A 23073-nucleotide genomic window follows, 5' to 3' on the forward strand; every position below is an offset into this window, starting at 1 on the left:
CTTCTGCCAGGTCATCACTCCTTATAATTAAGAGAGAACATACAACATTCTCTGATGAGACCTGGTAAGTGTAAGAACCTAATGAAGAATTGTTGATTTATAAAAACCAAAAATTACAGACTAATATCCCTCATGAAGATGCAAAAATTCTTGACAAATTTTTAACAAATTCAACTCAATAATCCATAAAAAAATTAATACATTATGAATACAGTTTAATGCATTATAAATACAGTTTGTATCAGGAATGCAAAGTTGAATGAATCAATGTCATTCATTATATTAACAAAAAGGGGATTAAGTAAATAATATCTCAGTAGACACAGAAAAGCATTGGATAAAGTTCAACACCACTCCGTTAAGAATTCTCAGCATGCCAAGAAGAGAAGAGACCTTATGTAATTTGATAAAAGGCATCTATTACAATTTAATATTTATAACTAATGTTATAATTTAATACTATTGGGAAAAGCCTAAATGTTCATCCCCGGGGCACTGGTTGAATAAATTATGATATATCCAAACAAGCAACTACTCTAATAGACATAAAAAGTAAAGAGGACAAAGAATATGATATAGAGTGGTTTGCAAGATATACTGAAAAGTGGAAAAGCAAGGTGTTACACCCCCTTCAGGAGTGGAGCTTAACCCTCCACCCCCTTTTTAGCATGAACCAGACGTAGTGACTCACTCATTCCCAAGGAATAGAATATGGGAAAAGAAAAACAATAATTTGTTAGTGGGAAACTCCAGCAAGTACTACCTTAACCAACTGAGCAGAGTTAATATCACTAGTCATAAGTCATGTTGATAGCATGTCCCCCATGTGGCCTGATGAAAAAGATACTTTATCTCTGTTATATTCTTCCCCGAAACCCATAATCCCAACCTCTTCATGAGGAAAACATCACCCAACTTGGTGGGTATTCTACAAAATACCCAACCAATACATCTCATGGCAAGGTCATGAATAAATTACAAACTGACAAACTTTAACAAACCAGGGAAGACTAAAGAGACATGTGACAAAATCCATTCCATCCATGTGAGATCCTTCATGGGATTCTGGAATAGAAAAAGAATAGTAGTGGAAAAACTTGTAAAATCCAGTGAATAGTTGTTTGTAAATATTGATTTTTTTCTTTTGGGTTTGACAAATATTAGATAGGAAAACATAATTTTAACTTCAGGAGAAACCATGTGAGGGGCATATGAGAACTCTAATATCTTTGCAACTCTTCTGAAAGCCTAATGTTATTTTAAAAGAAAATTTATTTTAAGAAAAACAATATGGAAAAGAGTGTATGTAACGTCAAATCTGTTGTGAGAAATAAAAAATAAGAAAATAAATATGTGTTTCCTATTTTTACAAAAGAAAACACAGGAAAGATAAACTAGAAACTGATGACAGAAGTTTCTTACAAGAAATAAGTAGGAACGGAGTAGATGGGGTATGTGTGAGAACAAGACTTCCCTGATTATATCACATTCTTTAGTTTTGATTTGTTAAATCTTTAATATTTTTATTGATAATATCTGTAGAGGATGGCATCCAACTGACGCAAGGCAACATGATTGTGATGCAACGAAGAAGGGGGAAGTGACATGACATTTCCCTGAATCCCCACAGAAAACAAAGACCACCATAGTTATGACCAATTTACATGTGTATAGATTATTATCCCCTGCGACAAAGCTTCACATACTAAAAGGCACATTGGAAATAAGCTTGAGTCATTGTAGTGCTCTCATAAAGAAGATACTAGACACAGACTTTATGATAGGTAGTGTTAACGTCTAGGTTAAACAGAAGCTTTCCCCTGGCAGTGGAACATCCTTTCCTTTTCTCATTCATTTTCTTTGGAGGACTCCTTTTTCTGAATCAATTACACTTATTATTTCTATTAAGCAATCTGAAAGGACTGGTGTAGCCTGCAGTGTAATAAACCTTTTCATTGAAAACTTTTAAAACTTTTCCTTCTTCCTTCAAAATGCTTAAATGCTTGCTAATGTCAATAGTTGTTTGTGGTTTTTCTGTTTTTTTTGTTTGTTTGTTTGTTTTTGAGACAGAGTGTCCCTCTGTGGCCCAGGCTGGAGTGCAGTGGCTCCATCTCTGCTCACTGCAACCCCTGCCTCCCGGGTGCAAGCAATTCTCCTGCCTCAGCCTCCTGAGTAGCTGGGATTACAGGTATGCGCCACCACATCCGGCTAATTTTTTCTGTATTTTTAGTGGAGATGGGGTTTCAGGATGTTGGTCAGGCTGGTCTTGAACTCCTGACCTCGTGATTCACCCACCTCAGCCTCCCAAAGTGAAGTTGTTCTTGATTCTTTGGGGCCCTACAGTATCCATTGAATGAAACATAGTCATACTGGCTGTGTCTTCAATAAAATCATCTGACTCTGAAGGCCTGGGCAGATGGAATTGCTGTTCAGAGGAGGTATACAGGGAAATGGTCTTGGTAGACTCACTAAAAGGACATGAACCAACCTCTGTGTAGCTTGTGACTGGAGCTGTCACCATTATTTTCATCTCTTTCTCCTTTTGCCTTGAATGTGGCTGTTCAGTTTTGCAAAGCCTATCTGGATGGCTGAACCCCTGTTCATAGACTCAACAGAAGTGCTGACTCACTTAACTGTCCATACTGTCAGATCCCATGACTTCAGAGCTGGGGGTTTGCCTCCTCTGGGGCCTTCCAGCCCAGTGTCTATCGCTTGAACCACCGTGAAGGGTTGACATCTGGGCCCACCTGCCACCAGGCCAATCAAGCTGTGCCACCAGTTTTGATTTTTGATGCATGTAAATGTTCTACATGTTCAAAATATGAAATTATGCCAAAAATAAAAACATAGAATACAAACAGAAACAAATGAGCCTGAAAGTGCTCTTGCTGGATATTTTTGTATTAAACCCTAAATAAACAGAAGAATCTAATATATGGGACATCCTTCAGGACAACTGACCTGGCCTATTTAAAGGATTCAAAGTCACAACGGACAGAGTGAGTCTGCTGAGGGAAAGAGGAGCATTCTAAGGATACTACAGAGACATAACAATTACAGTGTGTGAACCTTTATTGGATCCTATATGAAAATGGGAAAAATCGTCTTTATAAAACATTTTGGAAAAATGAGGAAATTTGGTATTTAGCATGGACTACATACTGTGTAGCATTACATAAGCAGTATTGATTTCTCAGATATGATGATGGCTCCGTGTTTGTTGGAAGATGTTCTTGGTTTTGCCAGATGCATACTGAAGTCTTTAGAGGTGAGGTGTCACCATGGTTGAAATATACTTTCAGATGATTTGACAAAAAAGAAATACGTGTCTATCCATAAAGAGAGATAGAGGAAACTTGGAAATTTTTAACAGTAAATCTAGTTGTGGGATACACTGGCGTTAATTGTACTCCTCTTTTAACTTTTCTATAGGTTTGAAAATTTTTCAAATAAGAGATTTTAAAGTCAATTTATTCACTTTTCTAATCTTCCTTCTGATGAACACTCTCCATCAGGTTAGGCACTTTGTAGGATTCATTTTTCTCAGGTATTTTACTCATTTTTTCTATAGTTACTGGCCTACTTATGTATTATATTTCTCTGATCAATTTTGCTGTTTTTTATTTTTAGGAGATCATCCAGGTCATCCATATTTTCAAATTGTTTAGCACTCTACATATTAAAGAGTACATATGTAGAGTGTTGTTTAAGTTATGGACTTCCCACCCAAATATGTTTCCACTTTCTTTCATATTTAATTCATTTGATTTTTAATTTCTCATATGGAAGCATATAGGATACCTATAGAAATAGCCACAAGCAATATAGGCCAATATATTCAGCCCTTAGAGCCAGTTAACTTGCTAAATGCTCACTAGATTTGAAGGCACCAGTAGCAGCTAGCTAGGGAAAAGTGCTGGTCATAGATAAATATGGGATTGATACTAGGGAAAGTGTGGTCCTTTATCATTAATCATTAAATATGCTCATGTATATGTAAGATTTTAACCTCCTTTGCTCCTACATGCCTTCCTCTGTCTTATTTTTGAAAGGACAGGGTACAGTCGCAGCCACACAAGTTGGTACCAGGCCAGTGATACTGCTGGGATGCCTGGCAGATGCAAATGGCAGACTCACAGTGGGGCAAGATTTCCTCAAATGCAAGATATTCTCCTATGTACGGGATGGCATTTTGGAAGATTATTTTCTAATTGTGTTTCTTCACTCTAAGTGCCTTTTCCATAATGTCAATACTGAAGGCTTGCTATCTGAGTTACAAAGAGTTACAAAGAAATTAAAGAAAATATTTCATACTTCCTAGTCTTAAAATATTAAAATCTAAAATCTGGAAATAATGTAAGAACAGAAATCCAAATACTGCATGTTCTCACTTGCAAGTGGGAGCTAAATTATGAGAACTTATGAACACAAAGGGGGAATGACAGACACTGAGGTCTACTTGAGGGTGGAGTGTGGGAGGGGGGAGAAAAGATAACTATTGGGTACTGGGCCTAATTCCTGGGTTATGAAATATGTACAACCAATCCCCATGACATGAGCTCACCTCTGTAACAAACCTTCACATGTACCCCTAAACCTAAAATAAAAATAAATAAATAAATAAATAAATAAATAAATAAATAAATACTGGGAAAATACTAACTAATATATACTTTGAGGACAGCTTATGCCTCTGAAAAATGATATAAAATATTTCACCCCGAAAATATTCACTTAGAAGTTTAATAATCTAAATATGATTCCCAAAAATCATATCAATATTTTTCAAGAGTTTGGAAAGCTGAATTGTTATAAGAAGCAGATGTTTCTTCTATGTTTTCCCTCTTTTTTAATTTTAATAGAAGAGGATGATAATTTAATGAGGTCTAAAAGTAAAATTGAGAAACTAAAATATCATCCTGGGGTATGTGGGAAAGTGCGTGGGCTTTCTGAGTTCAAATCCTAGCTCTGCACATGGTACTGGGATAGTCATGTTTCCCCACCTGTAGGTTAGGGTGAGCAAATATCTATCAAAATAAAAAGAAATAATAAAAATAAGTTGAAAGCTGGAAACAATGTTGAATAAACACAAAACAAATTAGTGCTAGATAAAATACAACAAACTTATTTAAAATTTACCTCTTAGGAAAAAAAAAAGGAAAATACCAGAAGATAGGAAAAAAAGGCAAAATGAAGCCATAGCAATAATGCTAAGTCTGATTCTGCAATAGCTCTTGAGTAGTAAAATGGGACTATCAAAGTCAGTTAAGACTAAGAGTTCAGATTATATTGCTCAGGCATGCAAATATTTTGAAGGCTTAGGACTAAAAACTGCATAAAATTAGAAGTGACACTCCTTAATTACTGAGATGCCTCGAAGGACTGGATTACTAGTAAAAGAAGATCTTGGGGGACAGGGTTGGGGGGAGAATATGTTGTCCTACTGTGGAAAAATGAAGAAGTTTGTTTCTGTCTCAGCTGTAAATGAAAAAAGAAAAGAAAGAAAAAAGTCTTCCCTGAGAAATTGAAAAAACAGACTGTGCCTCTCCTAGGTTTAGGATCTAACTATATACTCTTAGCATAGTATGATAAAATTCAAGTTGACTAGTTAAAATAAAAAGTAAGACAAAATCTAGGAACATAAATTGATACAAAGTACTGAGTAATGCTAGTTAGCCTTCAGCAGAGCAGATACAGGACATAAAGGTGAATGATTGTACTAATCAAATAAGGAACATGCAAAAAGACATGGAAAAGTAGGCATGAGGGTGTTTAAAAGAAGAAAAATCAGGGCTTAAGTTGAAGAAAATGAGAAGTGAAACTATTTGATGCTGATAAATAGGTAGTGGTAAGACACAAAAGCACTGGTAATCACAATGATGTCAAAACAGGTGTAGTGAGAGAGAGATCTGAAAGGTTAGGTCTTCATATTAAGAAATTAACATGCTACATTTAGTATGTTAAAATTTAAGATTGCTTTGATGGAGTAAGCTTGGTAAGAATTTCTAAACAGGAGAGAATTCTTGAACAGAAAAATTAATAAAGGGTATTACTGTTAAAAAAGTTAATGTTAGAGTCAGGGTGCCAACCACCCTCTCCCAGAATTCTGGCTGATCGAATGTACCCAGACTAATAGGGACTAAAATATCAACTTATTAATAATAGTGCAATGCCCTTCAAATGTACCACTCTGTGACAAAGCTAAACATAATAATGTTGCTGGCATATGAGACCAAGCTGATGGCCTTCAAATACCTGCTTCAGTCTAATCTTAGTGACCCACCTGTTGGGAGTGTTAAGTCCACAAAGCAGATTCTGCCTTGCCCACCTTGGTTTAACTACCAAAGTGAGTCATGAGCAAAACAGGAGGTAGAAGAGAGAATGACAATCTTCTGACCTGGTTTGTACTTATCACATAGGAAGAAGAAGTAAAGAAGAGCCCAAATCCTTTCATGCCAGTTTTTGAGGCAGGTAAAAATGAGAAGGAAGGGAAGACATGAGGGAGGGGAAGGAAGGTTTGAAGGAACGAAAGAGAGAGACGGGAAAACTGGTAGACAGAGAAAGAAATCCATGTCCCATTTTTGAGGCTAAATAAAAGCATCAAAACAAAAAAGAAAAGAGATTCCAGGTCAAGATGGCCAACTAGAAGCAGCTAGTGTGCATGGCTTTCATCACAGAGAGGAACAAAATGAGCAAGTAAATATGGCACCTTCAACTGAAACTTCTAGCTCCTCATACTGGGACTGATCAAGGAAACGGCGGAAACAGCTCAATCCATGGAGAGGGTAGAAAAGCAGGGCAGGACAATGGCCCACCCAGGAGTGGGAGTGTAACACAAAGCCAAGGGAACTTCTCCCCACCCAGGGAAGTGGTGAGTGAATGTGTGATTCTGAGAAACCACATTTCTCCCACAGATCTTTGCAACCTTCAAGTCAGATGATTCCCTTGTGAACACACTCCACCAGGACCTTTGGTCTGACACACAGAACTGCATGGAGTCTCAGCAGAGCAGCTGCTCAGGCACGCACAGAGACATGGGAGCTTTATGTGCTATGGCTCCATGCTCCACAGCAAAGTGACTGCCACTCAGGCAAGGCAGGAGTTGGACCTCCATCCATACCCCTGGAAAGAGGTCTGAATCCAGGAGGCCTAGGAGTGACAGTCTGCAGGTCCTACTTCCATGGTACCTCACAGGATTAGACTCACTGGCTTAGAATTCCAGCCAGTCACCAGCAACAATTGGGACAGATGGGGTTCCCAGGAGGAGAGAGAGGCCACCATCTTTGCTATTGTGGTGATTCAGCTGCTCCAACCTGTGGACTTTGGAGAGTCCAAACTGATTCAAGATGGAAAGGACCCTGCAACATAGCACAGCTGCTCTGCCAAAATGTGACCAGACTGCTTCTTTAAGTGGGTCCCAGATCCATTCTTCTTCACTGGGCAGAACCTCCCAACTGGGGCCTCCAGCCACTCCTGTTGATGTTCTCTTTTGAAAACTTCCTGGGACAGAGCTTCCAGAGGGAAGGACAAGCTGCCATCTTTGCTGTTTCCACGACTTAGCCATTCCAATCTCCAAGCTTTGGAGTACCCAAGCCAACCGAGGGCAGAAGAAGTGCTCCATCACAGCATAGTTGCTCTACAAAAGCATGGCTATACAGCATCTTTAAATGAATCTCCAATCCTGTCGCTCCAGACTGAGTGAGACCTCCCAACAAGGGTCCCCAGCCGCTTCCTACAAGTGTATTCAGGCTGGCAACATGTTCGTATCCCCCTGGGATGAAGCTCCCAGGGGAAGGGACAGGCTGCCATTTTCACTGTTTCACAGCCTTCACTGGAGATACCCCCAACTACTGGAAAATCTGAGGTGACTAGGATCTGTAGTGGAGCCCCAGCAAACCACAGCAGCCCTATAGAAAAGTGTCCAGACTGTTAAAAGAAAAAACAAATCTAAAAGTAAACAACCTCAAAGATTGAAGGTATATAAGCCCACAAAGGTGAGAAAGAAACAGCAGATGAAGGCTGAAAACTCAAAAAGCCAGAGTGCCCTCTTTCCTCCAATGACTGCATCACCTCTCCAGTAAAGGATCAGAACTGGACTGGGCTGAGGCTGAGATGGTTAAAATGACAGAATTACAATTCAGAATGTGAATAGAAATGAATTTCACTGAGCTAAAGCAGCACATTGTAACCCAATACATGGAAGCTAAAAACCACGATAAAACATTGCAGGAGCTGACAGACAAAATGTCCAGTACAGGGAAGAATGTAATTAATCTGATAAAGCTGAGAAACATACTATAAAAATTTCATAATGCAACCACAGGGATTAATAGCAGAATAGGCCAAGTGGAGAAAAGGATCTCAGAGCTTAAAGACTGTCCTTCTGAAATAGGACAGGCAGGCAAGAATAGAGAAAAAAGAAGGAAAATAAATGAACAAAACCTCATTTGAAGGTCTCTAAGAACTTGCCTTATCAATCTCAGTACTCCTGTGTTGGGTGCATATATATATTTAGGATAGTTAGCTCTTCTTGTTGAATTGAACTCTTTACCATTATGTAATGCCCTTCTTTATCTTTTTTGATCTTTGTTGGTCTAAAGTCTATTTTGTCAGAAACTAGGATTGCAACCCCTGCTTTTTTCCACTATCCATTTAATTGATAAGTGTTCCTCAATCCCTTTATTTTGAGCCTATGTCTGTCATTGCATGTGAGAGGGATCTCTTGAAGACAGCATACCAATGGATCTTGGTTCTTTATCCAGCTTGCTACTCTGTGTCTTTTAATTCGGACAGTTAACCATTTATTTTTAAGTTTAGTATTGTTGTGTGTCATTGTGATGCTAGCTGACTATTTTGCGTCCTGTCATCGTGATGCTAACTGATTATTTTGCATACTTGTTTATGCAGTTGCTTCATGGTGCCATTGGTTTGTCTATTTCAGTGTGTTTTTATAATGGCTGGTAATGATTTTTCCTTCGCACATTTAGTGCTTCCTTCAGGAGCTCTTATAAGGCAGGCATGGTGGTAACAAATTCCCTCAGCATTTGCTTGTCTGAAAAGGATATTATTTCCCCTTCACTTATAAAGCTTAGTTTGGCTGGACATGAAATTTTGGGTTGAAATTCTTTTCTTTAAGAATGTTGAATATTGGCCCCCAATTTCTTCTGACTTGTAGGGTTTCTGCTGAGAGGTCTGCTGTTAGTCTGTTGGGCTTCTCCTTGTAGGTGACCTGGTCTTTCTTTCTGGCTGCCCTTAACATTTTTTCATTCACTTTGACCTTGAAGAATGTGATGATTATGTGTCTTAGAGATGACCTTCTCATAAAGCATCTTTCTGGGGTTCTCTGGATTTCCTGAATTTGAATGTTGGCCTATCTAGCTAGATTGGGGAAGTTCTCATGGATAATGTACATGAGATCTCTTTCAGGTGTACCAGTCTGTCATAGATTCAGTCTCTTTAAATAATCCACCTGAAACACCAAAAATCTAAATATGCCAAATAAAAGACAGAGATCGTCAGTATGTATCAAAAAAAAAAAAATCCAACTATATGTTGTCTACAAGAAACCCACAATAAATATAAAGATATATATAGATTAAAAGTAAAAGGATGGAGAAAGATATGCCATGCTAACAAAAATCAAAAGAAAGGAGTATTGGCTATGTTAATTTCAAGTAGAGCAGACATCAGAGCAATGAAAGTTATCAGGGATAAAGACAGGCATAACATAATGAAATATCAGTTAATTATCCAAAGAAACATAGCAGTTCTTAATGAGTGTGTGCCTAAAAACAGAATGTCAAAATACATGAGGCAAAAATTAATAGAACTGCAAAGAGAAATAGATTAATCCACTATTGCTCAGAGACTTCACTACCTATCTATTAGAAATGGGCATGTTGAGTAAGAAGAAAGGAAGACATAGTTGAACACAACAGCAATCAACTAGATGCAATTGACATCTATAGACTATTTCATCCAAAAACAGATTAAACACTAATCTCACCTTACATGGAACATCCACCAAGAGAGACCACATTCCAGTTTATAAAACACAAGTTGGCCAGGCACAGTGGCTCACGCCTGTAATCCCAGCACTTTGGGAGGCCGAGGTGGGCAGATCACGAGGTCAGGGGTTCAAGACCAGCCTGGCCAATATGGTGAAACCCTGTCTCTACTAAAAATACAAAATTTATCCAGCATGGTGGCGCACACCTGTAGTACTAGCTACTCAGGAGGCTGAGGCAGAAGAATTGCTTGAACCTGGGAGGTGAAGTTGCAGTGAGCCGAGATCATGCCACCTCACTCCAGCCTGGGTGACAGAGTAAGAATCTGTCAAAAAAAAAAAAAAAAAAAAAAAAAGCCACTCAATTCAGTATGAATGATAGCTGAAAAATCTCAAAGTACATGAATGCTAAGCAACACACTTCCTAATAACACATGATCAAAGAAGAAATCTGAAAAGAAATTTTAAAACATTACTCACTAAATACATATACAATTTATTAAAATATGTGGGATATGGCAAAGGCAGTGTTTACAGGGAAATTTATAGCCTTGAATGTGTAAAGTAGAAAGGAAGAAAAATCTAAAGTCAACAAGCTAAGCTTCTACCTCAAAAAAAATAGAAAAGAGCAAATAAATACAAAGTAAATATAAAAAAGAAATAATAAAAATTAGAGCAGAAATACATATAATTGATAACAGGAAACCAGAAAGTCTTAGCCAGAGCAATTAAGAGAAAGAAATAAAAGACATCAAAAATAGGAAAAAAAGAAGTCAAACTGTCTCTCTTCACTGATAATAGGATTCTATACCTAGAAAACCCTGAAGATTCCACAAAAAGCCTCCTGAGCTAATGAACGACTTCAGTAAAGTTTTGGGAAATAAAGTCAATGTATAAAAATCAATAGCACTTCTGGGCCGGGCATGGTGGCTCACGCCTGTGATCCCAGCACTTTGGGGGGCCAAGGCAGGTGGATCATGAAGTCAGGAGATCAAGGCCATCCTGGCTAACACACTGAAACCCCATCTCCACTAAAAAATACAAAAAAATTAGCCAGACTTGGTGGCAGGCACCTGTAGTCCCAGCTACCTGGGAGGCTGAGGCAGGAGAATAGCATGAACCTTGGAGGCAGAGCTTGAGTGAGCCAAGATCGCACCACTGCACTCCAGCCTGGGTGACAGAGTGAGACTGTCTCAAAAAACAAACAAACAAAAAACCTCAATAGCACTTCTGTGTAGCAATATCACTCAAGCTCAGAGCCAAATAAAGGATGCAATTCCATTTATAATAGACAGACAGACAGACACACACACACACACACACACACACACACATCTAGGAATACATCTAATAAAGAAATTGAAAGATCTCTACAAGCAGAGCTACAAAACACTCCTGAAAAAATCATGGATGACTCGAACAAATGGAAAAACATTCCATGCTCATGGATTGTAAGAATCAATATTGTTAAAATAGCCATCCTGCCCAAGGTAATGTATAGATTCAACATTATTCCTATCAAACTACCAAGGTAATTTTTCACAGAACTAGGAAAAACATATTCTAAAATTCATAGGGGACCAAAAAAGAGCTCAAAGAACCAAAGCAATCCTAAGCAAAAAGAACAAAGCTGGAGGCATCACATTACTCGACTTCAAACTATGCTATAAGGCTACAGTAACCAAAACAGCAAGATACTGGTTTGAAAAAAGCCCAGACACATAGACCCATGAAACAGGATAGAAAGCCCAGAAATAAAGCTGCACATCTACAGCAATTTGAACTTTGGCAGAGTCAACAAAAGTAAGCAATAGACAACTCCTTATTCAAAAAATGGTGCTGAAAAAACAAAAAAAAAAAAAACAAAAAACAAAGCTATAGGCATAATGTCACTTAACTTCATACTATACTACAGGGCTACAGTAACCAAAACAGCATGGTACTGATACAAAAGAAAAACAGACACATAGACCAATGCAACAGAATAGAGAGCCCAGAAATAAGTCTGCACCCCTACAACCATCTGATCTTTAACAAACCTGACAAAAACATGCAATAGGGAAGGACTCTTTATTCAATAAATGATGCTTGGATAACTTGTTAGCCATATGCAGAAGACTGGGGTAATTTATAGATTCGGTGCCATCCCCATCAAGCTACCAATGACTTTCTTCACAGAATTGGAAAAAAACTGCTTTAAAGTTCGTATGGAACCAAAAAAGAGCCCACATTGCCAAGACAATCCTAAGTCAAAAGAACAAAGCTGGAGGCATCATGCTACCTGACTTCAAACTATACTACAAGGCTACAGTAACCAAAACAGCATGGTACTGGTACCAAAACAGAGATATAGACCAATGGAACAGAACAGAGTCCTCAGAAATAATACCACACATCTACAGCCATCTGATCTTTGACAAACCTGGGAGAAACAAGAAATGGGGAAAGGATTCCCTATTTAATAAATGGTGCTGGGAAAATAGGCTAGCCATAAGTAGAAAACTGAAAGTGGATCCTTTCCTTACTCCTTATACGAAAACTAATTCAAGATGGATTAAAGACTTAAATGTTAGACCTAATACCATAAAAACCCTAGAAGAAAACCTAGGTAATACCATTCAGGACATAGGCATGGGCAGGGACTTCATGTCTAAAACACCAAAAGCAACAGCAACAAAAGCCAAAATTAACAAATGGAATCTCATTAAACTAAAGAGCTTCTGCACAGCATAAGAAACTACCATCAGAGTGAACAGGCAACCTACAGAATGGGAGAAAATTTTTGCAATCTACTCATCTGACAAAGGGCTAATATACAGAACCTACAAAGAACTCAATCAAATTTACAAGAAAAAAAAAAAAAAACCCCATCAAAAAGTGGGCAAAGGATATGAACAGACATTTCTCAAAAGAAGACATGCATACAGCCAACAGACACATGAAAAAAGCTCGTCATCACTGGCCATCAGAGAAATGCAAATCAAAACCACGATAAGATACCATCTCACACCAGTTAGAATGGCAATCATTAAAAAGTCAGGAAAAAACAGGTGCTGGAGAGGATGTGGAGAAATAGGAACATTTTTACACTGTTGGTGGGATTGTAAACTAGTTCAGCCATTGTGGAAAACAGTATGGCGATTCCTCAAGGATCTAGAACTAGAAATACCATATGACCCAGCCATCCCATTACTGAGTATCTACCCAAAGGATTATAAATTATGCTGCTATAAAGACACATGCACATGTATGTTTATCACGGCACTATTCACAATAACAAAGACTTGGAATCAACCCAAATGTCCATCAGTGACAGACTAGATTAAGAAAATGTGGCACATATATACCATGGAATACTATGCAGCCATAAAAAAGGATGAGTTTGTGTCCTTTGTAGGGACATGGATGCAGCTGGAAACCACCATTCTCAGCAAACTATCACAAGAACAGAAAACCAAAAGCTATCCTTTTTGAAAAAGTCAGTAAAATTCATAAGGTTCTAGCCAGGCTATATAAGAAAGAAGACACAACAAATAAACTAATATCATAAATGAAAGATGGAATATCAGTACATTTCCTATGGACATTAAAAGGATAATAATGAAATGTTATGAATTTAACTTTATAGTTGACTCTATGACAATGATTTGATAACCTAGATGAAATGGTTCAATTCCTTGAAAGACACAGTCTTCTAAAACTCACATAAGAAGAAACAGACAATCTGACTAGGACTATATGTATTAAGGAAATTTTATCAATCATTAATAACATTCTAAAACAAAAAAATACCAGATGGGTTTACTGGTGAACTCTACCTAATATTTATTTTTTTATATTACACCAATTATCTGTAATTTCTTTTAGAAGACAAAAGTAGAGGAAGTACTTCCTAACTCATTCTATGATGCAAATATTACTTACTCTAATGCTCAAACTAGACAAAAGCATCACAAGAAAACAAAACTACAGATCAAAGTTTCTCATGAACGTAGATGCAATAATCCTCTACAAAATATTAGGAAACTAAATTTAATAGTGAACTATTAGTTTAGTGCAAAGGTAATTGCGATTTTCACCATTCTTGTTCGTTTGTCTGTTTGTTTTTGAGATGGAGTCTCGCTGTTGTTGCCCAGGCTGGAGTGCAATGGCGTGATCTCGGTTCACTGCAACCTCCGCCTCCCGGGTTCCAGCATTTCTCCTGCCTTAGCCTCCCAAGTAGCTGAGATTGCAGGTGCCCGCCACCATGCCCGGCTAATTTTTGTATTTTTAGTAGAGAAGTGATTTCACCATATTGGCCAGGCTGATCTCAAACTCCTGACCGCAGGTGATCCACCCACCTCAACATCCCAAAGTGCTGGGATTACAAGCATGAACCACTGCACCCAGCCTGCCATTATTGTTAAATGGCAAAAATTGCAATTACTTTTGCTCCAATCTAATAGAAGAGTTATGTACTATGACCAAATAGGATTCATGCGAGGTATGCAAGGCTAGTTTAACATTCAAAAATCAATTAATGTCATCTACCACCACAACAAACTAAGGGGAAAAAAGCACATGATCATATAGATAGATACAAAAAAGCATTTGACAAAATTCAACACCTTTTCATGATTAAAAAATATATATTAAACTAGGATAGAGGGGAACTTCCTCAAGTTAGTAGGGAATTTCTTTGAAAACCTACAGCTAACATCATGCTTAATGGTTTGAAACTAGAAGCTTTTCCACTAACATCAAGAACAAAGTAAGAACGTCCCCTCTTATGATTGCTTTTGAATATCATACTAGAATTCCTGTTAAATACAATAAGACAAGAAAAAGAAGTAAAAGGCATGAAGATTGGGAAGGAAGAAATCAAAGTGTCTTTGTTCGCAGAGAACATGTCCATCTATATAGAAAATCTGAAAGAATAAACAAAAAACCTTTTGGAACTAATAAGCAGTTATAGCAAGGCTGCTATAGCAAGGTTGCAGGATGAAAGGTTAATAAGCAAGAATTAATCACTTTCCTATATATAAGCAATGAACAAGTGGAATTTGAAATGAAAAACATACTACCATTTACATTACCGCACCTCAAAATGAAATACTTAGATATAAATTAACAAAACATGTCTAATATCTATATGAGGAAAACTATAAAACTTTTACAAAGGTATCAAAGAACTCAATAAATGGAGATATATTCCATATTCATGAATAGGAAGGCTTAATATTGTCAACATGTCATTTCTGCACAACTCGCTATATAGATTCATTGCAATCCTAAAATCCCACAAAGTTACTTTGTGGATATCAACAAATTGGTTATAGTGTTTATATGGTCCAACAAAAGACTCAGAATAGTCAATTCAATATTGAGGGAGAGTAGCGAAGTCAGAGGACTGACATTACCCAACCTCAAGACTTACTAGAAAAATAGAGTAATTAAGACAGTGTGATATGGGTGAAAGAAAAGAGAAATCAATCAACAGAACAGAATACAGAACCCTGAAATAGACCTATATATAAACAAAGTCAACTGATCTTTGACAAAGGAACAAAGGCAGTAAAATGGAGCAAAGACAGTTTTTCAGCAATAGTGTGGAAAAACCAACATCCACATGCAAAAAAGAAAAAGAAAAAGAATCTACACACAGACCTTGGACGCTTTACAAAAAATAATTGTAAGTGAACGTAGACTCATAGACCTAAATATAAAATGCAAAAAATATAAAACCATAGAAGACAATATTTTTAAAGTCCTAAATTACCTTGTGTAACTTTTTTATATTTTTAAAGAACCTGACATTGCAAACATAGGCAAATTACTTTTTAGATACAACACCAAAGGCATGACCCATGAAAGAAAGAATTGGCAAACTAGATTTTACTAAAATCAAAACTCCTACTCTGTGAAAGACAATGTTAACAGAATGAGAAAACAAGCCACAGAGTAGGAAAAAACATTTGCAAAAGAAACATCTAATAACAGAATATTATTCGAGACATACAAAGAACTCTTAAAACTCAACAATAAGAAAATGAACAATCCAATTATAAAATGGGCCAAAGACCTTAACAGACTTCTCACCAAAGAAGATACACAGATGCCAATTAAGCTTATGAAAAGATGTTCAACATTGTATGTCGTTAGGGATTTGCAAATTAGAACAATGAGATACCACTACACAACTACTAGAATGGTGAAACTTCAGAACACTGGCAACACTAAATGCTGGGTAGGATACAGAGAACAAGAATTCCCATTCTTTACTAGTATATATGCAAAACGGTACGGCCATGCTCAACAAAGACAGTTTTGGCAGTTTCCTGCAAATCTAAACATATCCTTATCACACAATCCAGCAATCTCATTCCTTGTTATTACCCAAAGGAGTTGAAAACTTATGCCTACATGAAAACCCACCCACAATGTTTATAGAAACTTTAATTATACTTGCCAAAACCTGGAAGTCACCAAGATGTCCTTCAGTAGTTGAGGAGATAAATAAACTGAGATTTATCCAGACCGGAATATTATTCAATACTAGAAAAGAAATGCATTATCAAGCCATGAAAAACATAGAAAACTTAAATGCGTGTTACTAAGTGAAAGAAACCAATCCTGAAAAGGCTACATTTCATATGTTCCAACTATATTACATTCTGGGAAAGACAAAATTATGGAAACAGTATAAAAATATTAGTGATTAGTAACAGTAAAAAGATTAGGGAGAAAGAGATAAATAGGCTGAGCACAGAGGATTTTTATGACAGCAAACCTCTTCTGTATGATATTACAGTGGTGAATACATGTCATTATACATTTGCCAAACTACCTGAATGAACAACACCAAGAATAAACCCTAATATAAACTACAGACTTTGGGTAATAATGATGTGTCAATATAAGCTAATTAATTGTGTATGCCACCCTATTGAGGAATGCTGATAGTGGGGTAGGTTGGACATATATGGCAAAAAGAAGTATGTGGGAACTCTGTATTTTCCACTCAAATTTACTATGAACCTAAAACTGCTCTAAAAATAGAGTTGTTTATTATTATTATTATTTTGAGATGGAGTCTTGCTTTGTTGTCTAGCCTGGAGTGCAGTGGCGTAATCTTGGCTCACTGCAACCTCTGCCTCCCGGGTTCAATAAATTCTCCTGCCTCAGCCTCTCCAGTAGCTGAGATTACAGGGGTCCACCACCATCCCCGAATTGTTTTGGTTTTTTTGTTTTTTTTTTTTTTTGTATTTTTAGTAGAGATGAGATTTCACCATGTTGGCCAGGCTGGTTTCAAACTTCTGACCTCAAGTGATCTGCCCGCCTCAGCCTCCCAAAGTGCTGAGATTATAGGCATGAGCCACCATGCCTGGCCTAGTTTATTAATTTTTAAAGAATGCTTGCCCATTTGTACTAAGTCCCCATCTCAGTCTGCTACCTGGCATTTCTCGCGCTTCCACAAATCTGTCTTTCAACTGTCTGACCCATTTTTGTGTTCCCTATGCAGGCTATCACTTTTCATGAGCACTTGCTTACCTCGTCCATCTATTACCATGTTCTACCTTTCTCCTCCAAACCTGGTACATGGCTTAATTAACTACCATGTGTAGTGGTGGAGAGAGTTTGTATGGGCTTTAATTTAGAGTCAGACAAAACACGTTTCACATCCTGGTTCTACTTTGCCACTAGAAATACAATAATATATAAACTACTTAGATATTCTGCACTTTAGTATCCTTTTCTATTCAATATGCTTAACGATACTTGCATCATAGGTTTGTTGTATAGAATAAATGAGATAACATATGCAAATATTAAAACATCAAACTGTGTCTGGTATGTAATAAGCACTTGATAAATGCTAAATCACTTTTTAACAAAATTTGACTATCATTTTTGAAACATTGACAATTACTCTCACCGTGTCTGAAAATCTCTCAATGCTGGCCATGCCAGTTACTTGCTTTTTGGACAAAAACAAAAAACGTATTTCTTACATTTCCACGGCAAGCTACATTTCCCAGGCCACAGTGTCAGCTGGCTGACAGATAAGTCCAGCCATCAGGAGGCATTGACAATAGATAGGAAGGTGGAAGGAAAGGAGAGGTCAGGGTATAGCTCATCTTCTCTTTCTTCCTCAGGTAGCCTCTTCTAGCAGCAGCATCCGCACTGGACAGGTTTTCGCTCCCTGGGCCCAGCTTCCCTGGAGATCCTCTGCCATTTATCTACTTGCAATCAAGCAGGCCTAACTCTGGGGCTCTGTTAAGACCACATACTCCTTTGGTTCTCCAGCCCCATGCATGGTGGTGTTTTCTCCTGTAACAAAGGTCTTCACTTCCTCACCAACTTGTTTTTTGCTTTTCAGCTCTCCCAACTCTTGTAACTAACTCCCAGTACTAATTCCCTCTATTTCAGTACATGCCATGTGCTGTGTTTTCCTGAAGAAGCCAAGTCAAGAGTTATCCAAATTAACAATGAACTTCTTATATATTGACCCAAGGTACATGTGATTATTTATAAGACACAGCCTTTTAATCAAGCTTTATTCCTATAAATCAAATGCCTATGTTTGCAAAGCTCATATTGTTAGCAGAGAGTAGAAAGAATTAAAGCAGTTTATAAGGCTTAGGGGCATTGCTGAGAAGCATGAGGTAATTCCTCTCTTTAACATAAACGAGTCTATTAGTCACGCGTATCATCTCTTCTATGGGCAGCCAAAGACAACCATATTTTCAGGCTGCCATAATGAAGTACCCAATACTGAGTCACTTAAACAGCAGGTATTTATTGTTCCACAGTTCTATAAGCTAGAAATCTGGGATTAAGATTTCATCAGGGTTGGTTCCTTCTGAGGGCTGTGAAACCATCAGTTCCATGCCTCTGGTGATTCACTGGGAATTTTAGTGGTAGAAGCATCACCTAACCTCTGCCTTTACCTTCACATGACATTCTCTCTGTGTTTCTGTGTCCAAACTTTTCCTTTTTACGAGTATACCGGTAATGTTGGATTGGGGCCCATCTTACTCCAGTATGACCTCATCTCATCTAATTGTATCTGCAATGACCCTATTTCTAAATAAGATCACTTTCTGAGGTACTAGTGGTTAGGACTTCAGCGCAATAATTTGTGAAGATGCAATTCAATCCGCAACACAGGCCAAGGTGCTCATTAGGATAATTTAATCTTTTAAAGGTTGCTGCAAAATCTGGATGCCTCTTTGAACATAATCTTTATTTTACTAAAACAGAAAATCTGCACATGTCTATTTTTTTCTAGAGCATTTGGAAGAGAAAAGGGAGAAAATTCAAATGTAATCAATTATTTCCTTCATTCATAAGCCTAGGTACTAAGTGATTTGTGAAGATATTAGTTTATGTTTCAAACTTATATATGGTATTGAATGATATAAATGTATATAATTTATGATGGCTCTTCCAATTAGTCCGGTTCCTTAAAAAGTCAGGTCACCCAGAGACATTTGGGAGGCATATTAATTAGAATCAGATAAGACAGACTAGCATTATATGCCATCACTATAAAAGGCACAGTAGAATCAGAAAGGGGTGATTTTCTATAAGCAATTACAGGAAGAGGAGACACTATATTGAAGGAAGGGAGGAAGAAAATAGGACAGAAACAAACTGAAATTGGTGCCCTGTAGTCCAAGAAATAAGCAGACCAAGATATTGCTTAAGACAGCCTAGAAAGTAGGAAAGAGATCAAATGTTAACACAGATATTTAGCTTAAAGACAAACAGGAATAAACTCAAATATACACCTCAAAAGCAAAGTTGCTATAACACAGCATTTCTAACTTGTGTTTCTATTTTGATTAAATCAAGAGGAGCATGGGCATTACATATGGGAAGGGGAAAGCAAGTTGTCTACCACCCTTTCAAGGCTAAGCTCTTATTTATGGTATAGGTGCTTGGGAGAAATTATGTTATGGAGAAGACTGAGCAGAAAAAATACGAATTTCTTAAGTTTTAAGAAAATTTGCCTCAAAAGTCTTTGAATTTTAAAGAGATATGGAAAGCTAGAAAAAACTTCACTTTTGTTGGCTCACAATTGCTTTAGCTTTAAAAGAGTGAAATGCTTGAATTCACCTTTGGGGTACTAACTTTCTTTGAAATTTAAAACCATTGTAGTGAGTTTTTCTAATCATGAAAATGCAAAGCAAGTTCCTCTTCTGAAATTAAGAAGTTTGCTATGCTTTCTATGGTCATATGAGTTAGTGACTTTTTTTGTGGTAAATAGTGCATTTCTAGGTCCACATATCCTTTCAAGAATTATTTGCAATAATGATTTACATGGCAATGCCTCTGGAGATTATTGTTTATTGAGGGTGTGTGTGCATGCCTGTGTGTCTGTGTTTGCGCGCGTGCGTGTGTGTGTGTGTGTGTTCTTGTAGAAGCAACTAACATCTGGAGATTGGAATTGAGACCCTGAAGATTACAAGATCTCATATTCTCCTCAAGCTAGAGCACAACCTATAAACAGTAGATCTGAACTTAATAATGCTTAAGTTAACCTTAAGTTTGTGTCTGTGGTCTAATGAATTTGTATGCCAAACAGGATAACTCAGATCTTGGGCAATAAACTGTGTCAGTCTATGCACCCTAATGTGAGTGCACTGTTGGGGACTGAAGACAAAGATGACTTACTATGGAGAGGGCATGGGTAGTGAATGGATAATCCTAGAATGGAAATGATTTGGGAATAGAAACTGAAGACTGATCTTAGACTGGGGATAAGAAAGAGTTCTCTGACTTTAGATCTGTGCAGAAGGCTGACAATTCTCAATGTGCAGATTTCCTGAAGTCTTCCTAGAATGGTGGGAAAGAATGCTGGCATTTATGATGGACATAGAGTTTAAGGAACCGTACCTAGCAACGAAATCTAGCTTGAAGTTTCCCTGAATTGGGTACCCATGAGGATAATATTCTGTTATCCTCAAGTCTTAAAGAACAATTTATTAAATGTTACAATCTAATCTGTGCTTTAAGGAATTAGGAGCATGTCCATGCTTAGGACAGAATAGTATGGAGGACAGCACTGTATTCTTCCACTTAAGATTGAATATTGACAACAGCATCTTTCCAAGGGAAAGATCAACTTTTGAGTGGGCAGCAAAGCAAGCTAGAGATCTGATTGTGTGGTTACCAGTGTAAAATCAGGCAAAGACAGAACATTATTGGAGACTAATGGAGGAAAACTTAAAATAAATAAATATATAAAGCTAAGGGAAAATGGAGGAACTAATTTAAAACAACGCTAGTCTTCCAAATATTCTGGAAGGAAAGGACATCTAAGGAGAGTGAGAGTTTTGGGATCAAGTTTCCATTATTACTCATATGAGAGTTACTAAGCAAACAACAGATTATTTTCAGTTATGCACACTTACAAGTTTTTATGCTTTGTGTCCTGACTTCTATACAGTATTAAGTGATTCAGCTTTGGTAAATAAACTAATGTATGCTGTTCTTGTAAAAGCATTGTTTTTAAAAGTAAAGGCAACAGTATATTCATCTTTCCTTCGCACTTGAGATGAAGATCCCTGAATAATAATTTTAAAAATCTTATTTCAGTTAATAATTTCCTTTTCCTCTCTTCCCAACCCTCCTCACTCCCACACTTAAAACTTTTAACCAGTTCTGGAAAAAGGTAAAAAATGCTAAGTTCCACCTCCTCTCCCTGCCCATCCTTTGATAAGCCTGTTAATGAGTAGTGAAATAACCAAGAGGTGAGGAGAAAAAGAAAAAAGAAGAGCAGTTAAGGGGCCTGAATAATCAGTACACTAATTAATCTCATCTGACTAATCCTTGATTCATCAAGGAACATGGAAAATGTCCCCAAATATTAACATCGCTCTGACTAGATAGGCTATTGACATTCTCACAAGGCAAAGGAGGTGGGGGGCAGGGGGTAAAACATCTTTCCCGTAATTATCAAGTAAAAATGTTCAGAGAGTGTATTTCAGGCATGAAGGGGAGAAATAGTCTAAAGTTCTCTCGGCCATCTTCTGGTAGTAACATAAATAGAAATAAATTGGACCTTATAAAGTTGATGAAAATAACAAATATTGTATTTTTTATATATTCAAAAAAAAAAAGAAATGTGGAAAGGGTAGATTGGGGGTCACGTAGCCCACCCTTCTGTCTCGCAACAGAACAGCACTTGCATTTTCAGCCTCACAATTGGCAACTTTACCAGAAAAAGTAGCTATTTTGCTTGGTAAATACAGGTGGGTCCCACATTTTTCCCAATAAATATGTTCTGTGAAATATGCACAAATCAGATATTTTTAAAACTATACTCTATGAGATTCCTATCTCAAGACATCATGTAGTGGTTTTTGTTTGTAAATGTCATTTTAGGATTAAATAATTACTTTATGATTTTTTTTTAATTAAAGCATGTCTGTAGTCTAAAAAATAAGTTAATGTAATATATTTGTTCTATCCATGCCTCCCTAAAGAACAGAAACGCTAATTAGAAATTGTATGGACTGTTAAATTTGTGGTATTTACTAATAATATAGTTTACCCCCCTGGACAGAGAATTTCAATCTTCCTCAAGCACTAGTACATCCTATGCTTTACTGAAAGGAATGTTTTCTTTGACTTAAGTGCTCCTCCTTGTTGAAGGTCACAATTAATTAGTGGCAGGGCCAGGTTGAGAACTTGCCCTTTGTTCTTTGTTTAATGTGCTTTCAATTGTACTACATTGTTTGTCTTCAACACCGCCCTGTTTCGAGCCTGTTTTCTGAGCACTCCCTGGATCAAATATTGTCCTCAACTTGTCCATAGCTTCTTGTTCTACCTTCTACACTAGTTCTCTACGTTTTCCCAACTTGTTATTGTCAACAATACAGCTTCACAGTGCCCGTCTCCTAAAGGTAACCTTCAAGAGAATCAGTTTAAAGTTGTTCTAAAAATAATACCAGTAACCAACTCTAATTTCTTTTTTCTTGAGGAAACAATTATAACGCCCTTTAAGACCAATCAGTCCATTTCTTTAGGGGAGACAACACTGTCATTGGTCCCCAAAGTCAGCAACCCCAGGAAGGAAA

General features: G+C 37.3%; 1 pseudogene; it reads right to left on the reverse strand.

Annotated features, from left to right (window-relative positions):
* Positions 1–1847: 1847 nt before the first annotated feature.
* On the reverse strand, positions 1848–22808 carry LOC119623511 (heme-binding protein 2 pseudogene; annotated as a pseudogene).
* Positions 22809–23073: the final 265 nt, after the last annotated feature.

Source organism: Chlorocebus sabaeus, chromosome 10 (assembly GCF_047675955.1).
Source record: "Chlorocebus sabaeus isolate Y175 chromosome 10, mChlSab1.0.hap1, whole genome shotgun sequence".
NCBI lineage: Eukaryota > Metazoa > Chordata > Mammalia > Primates > Cercopithecidae > Chlorocebus > Chlorocebus sabaeus.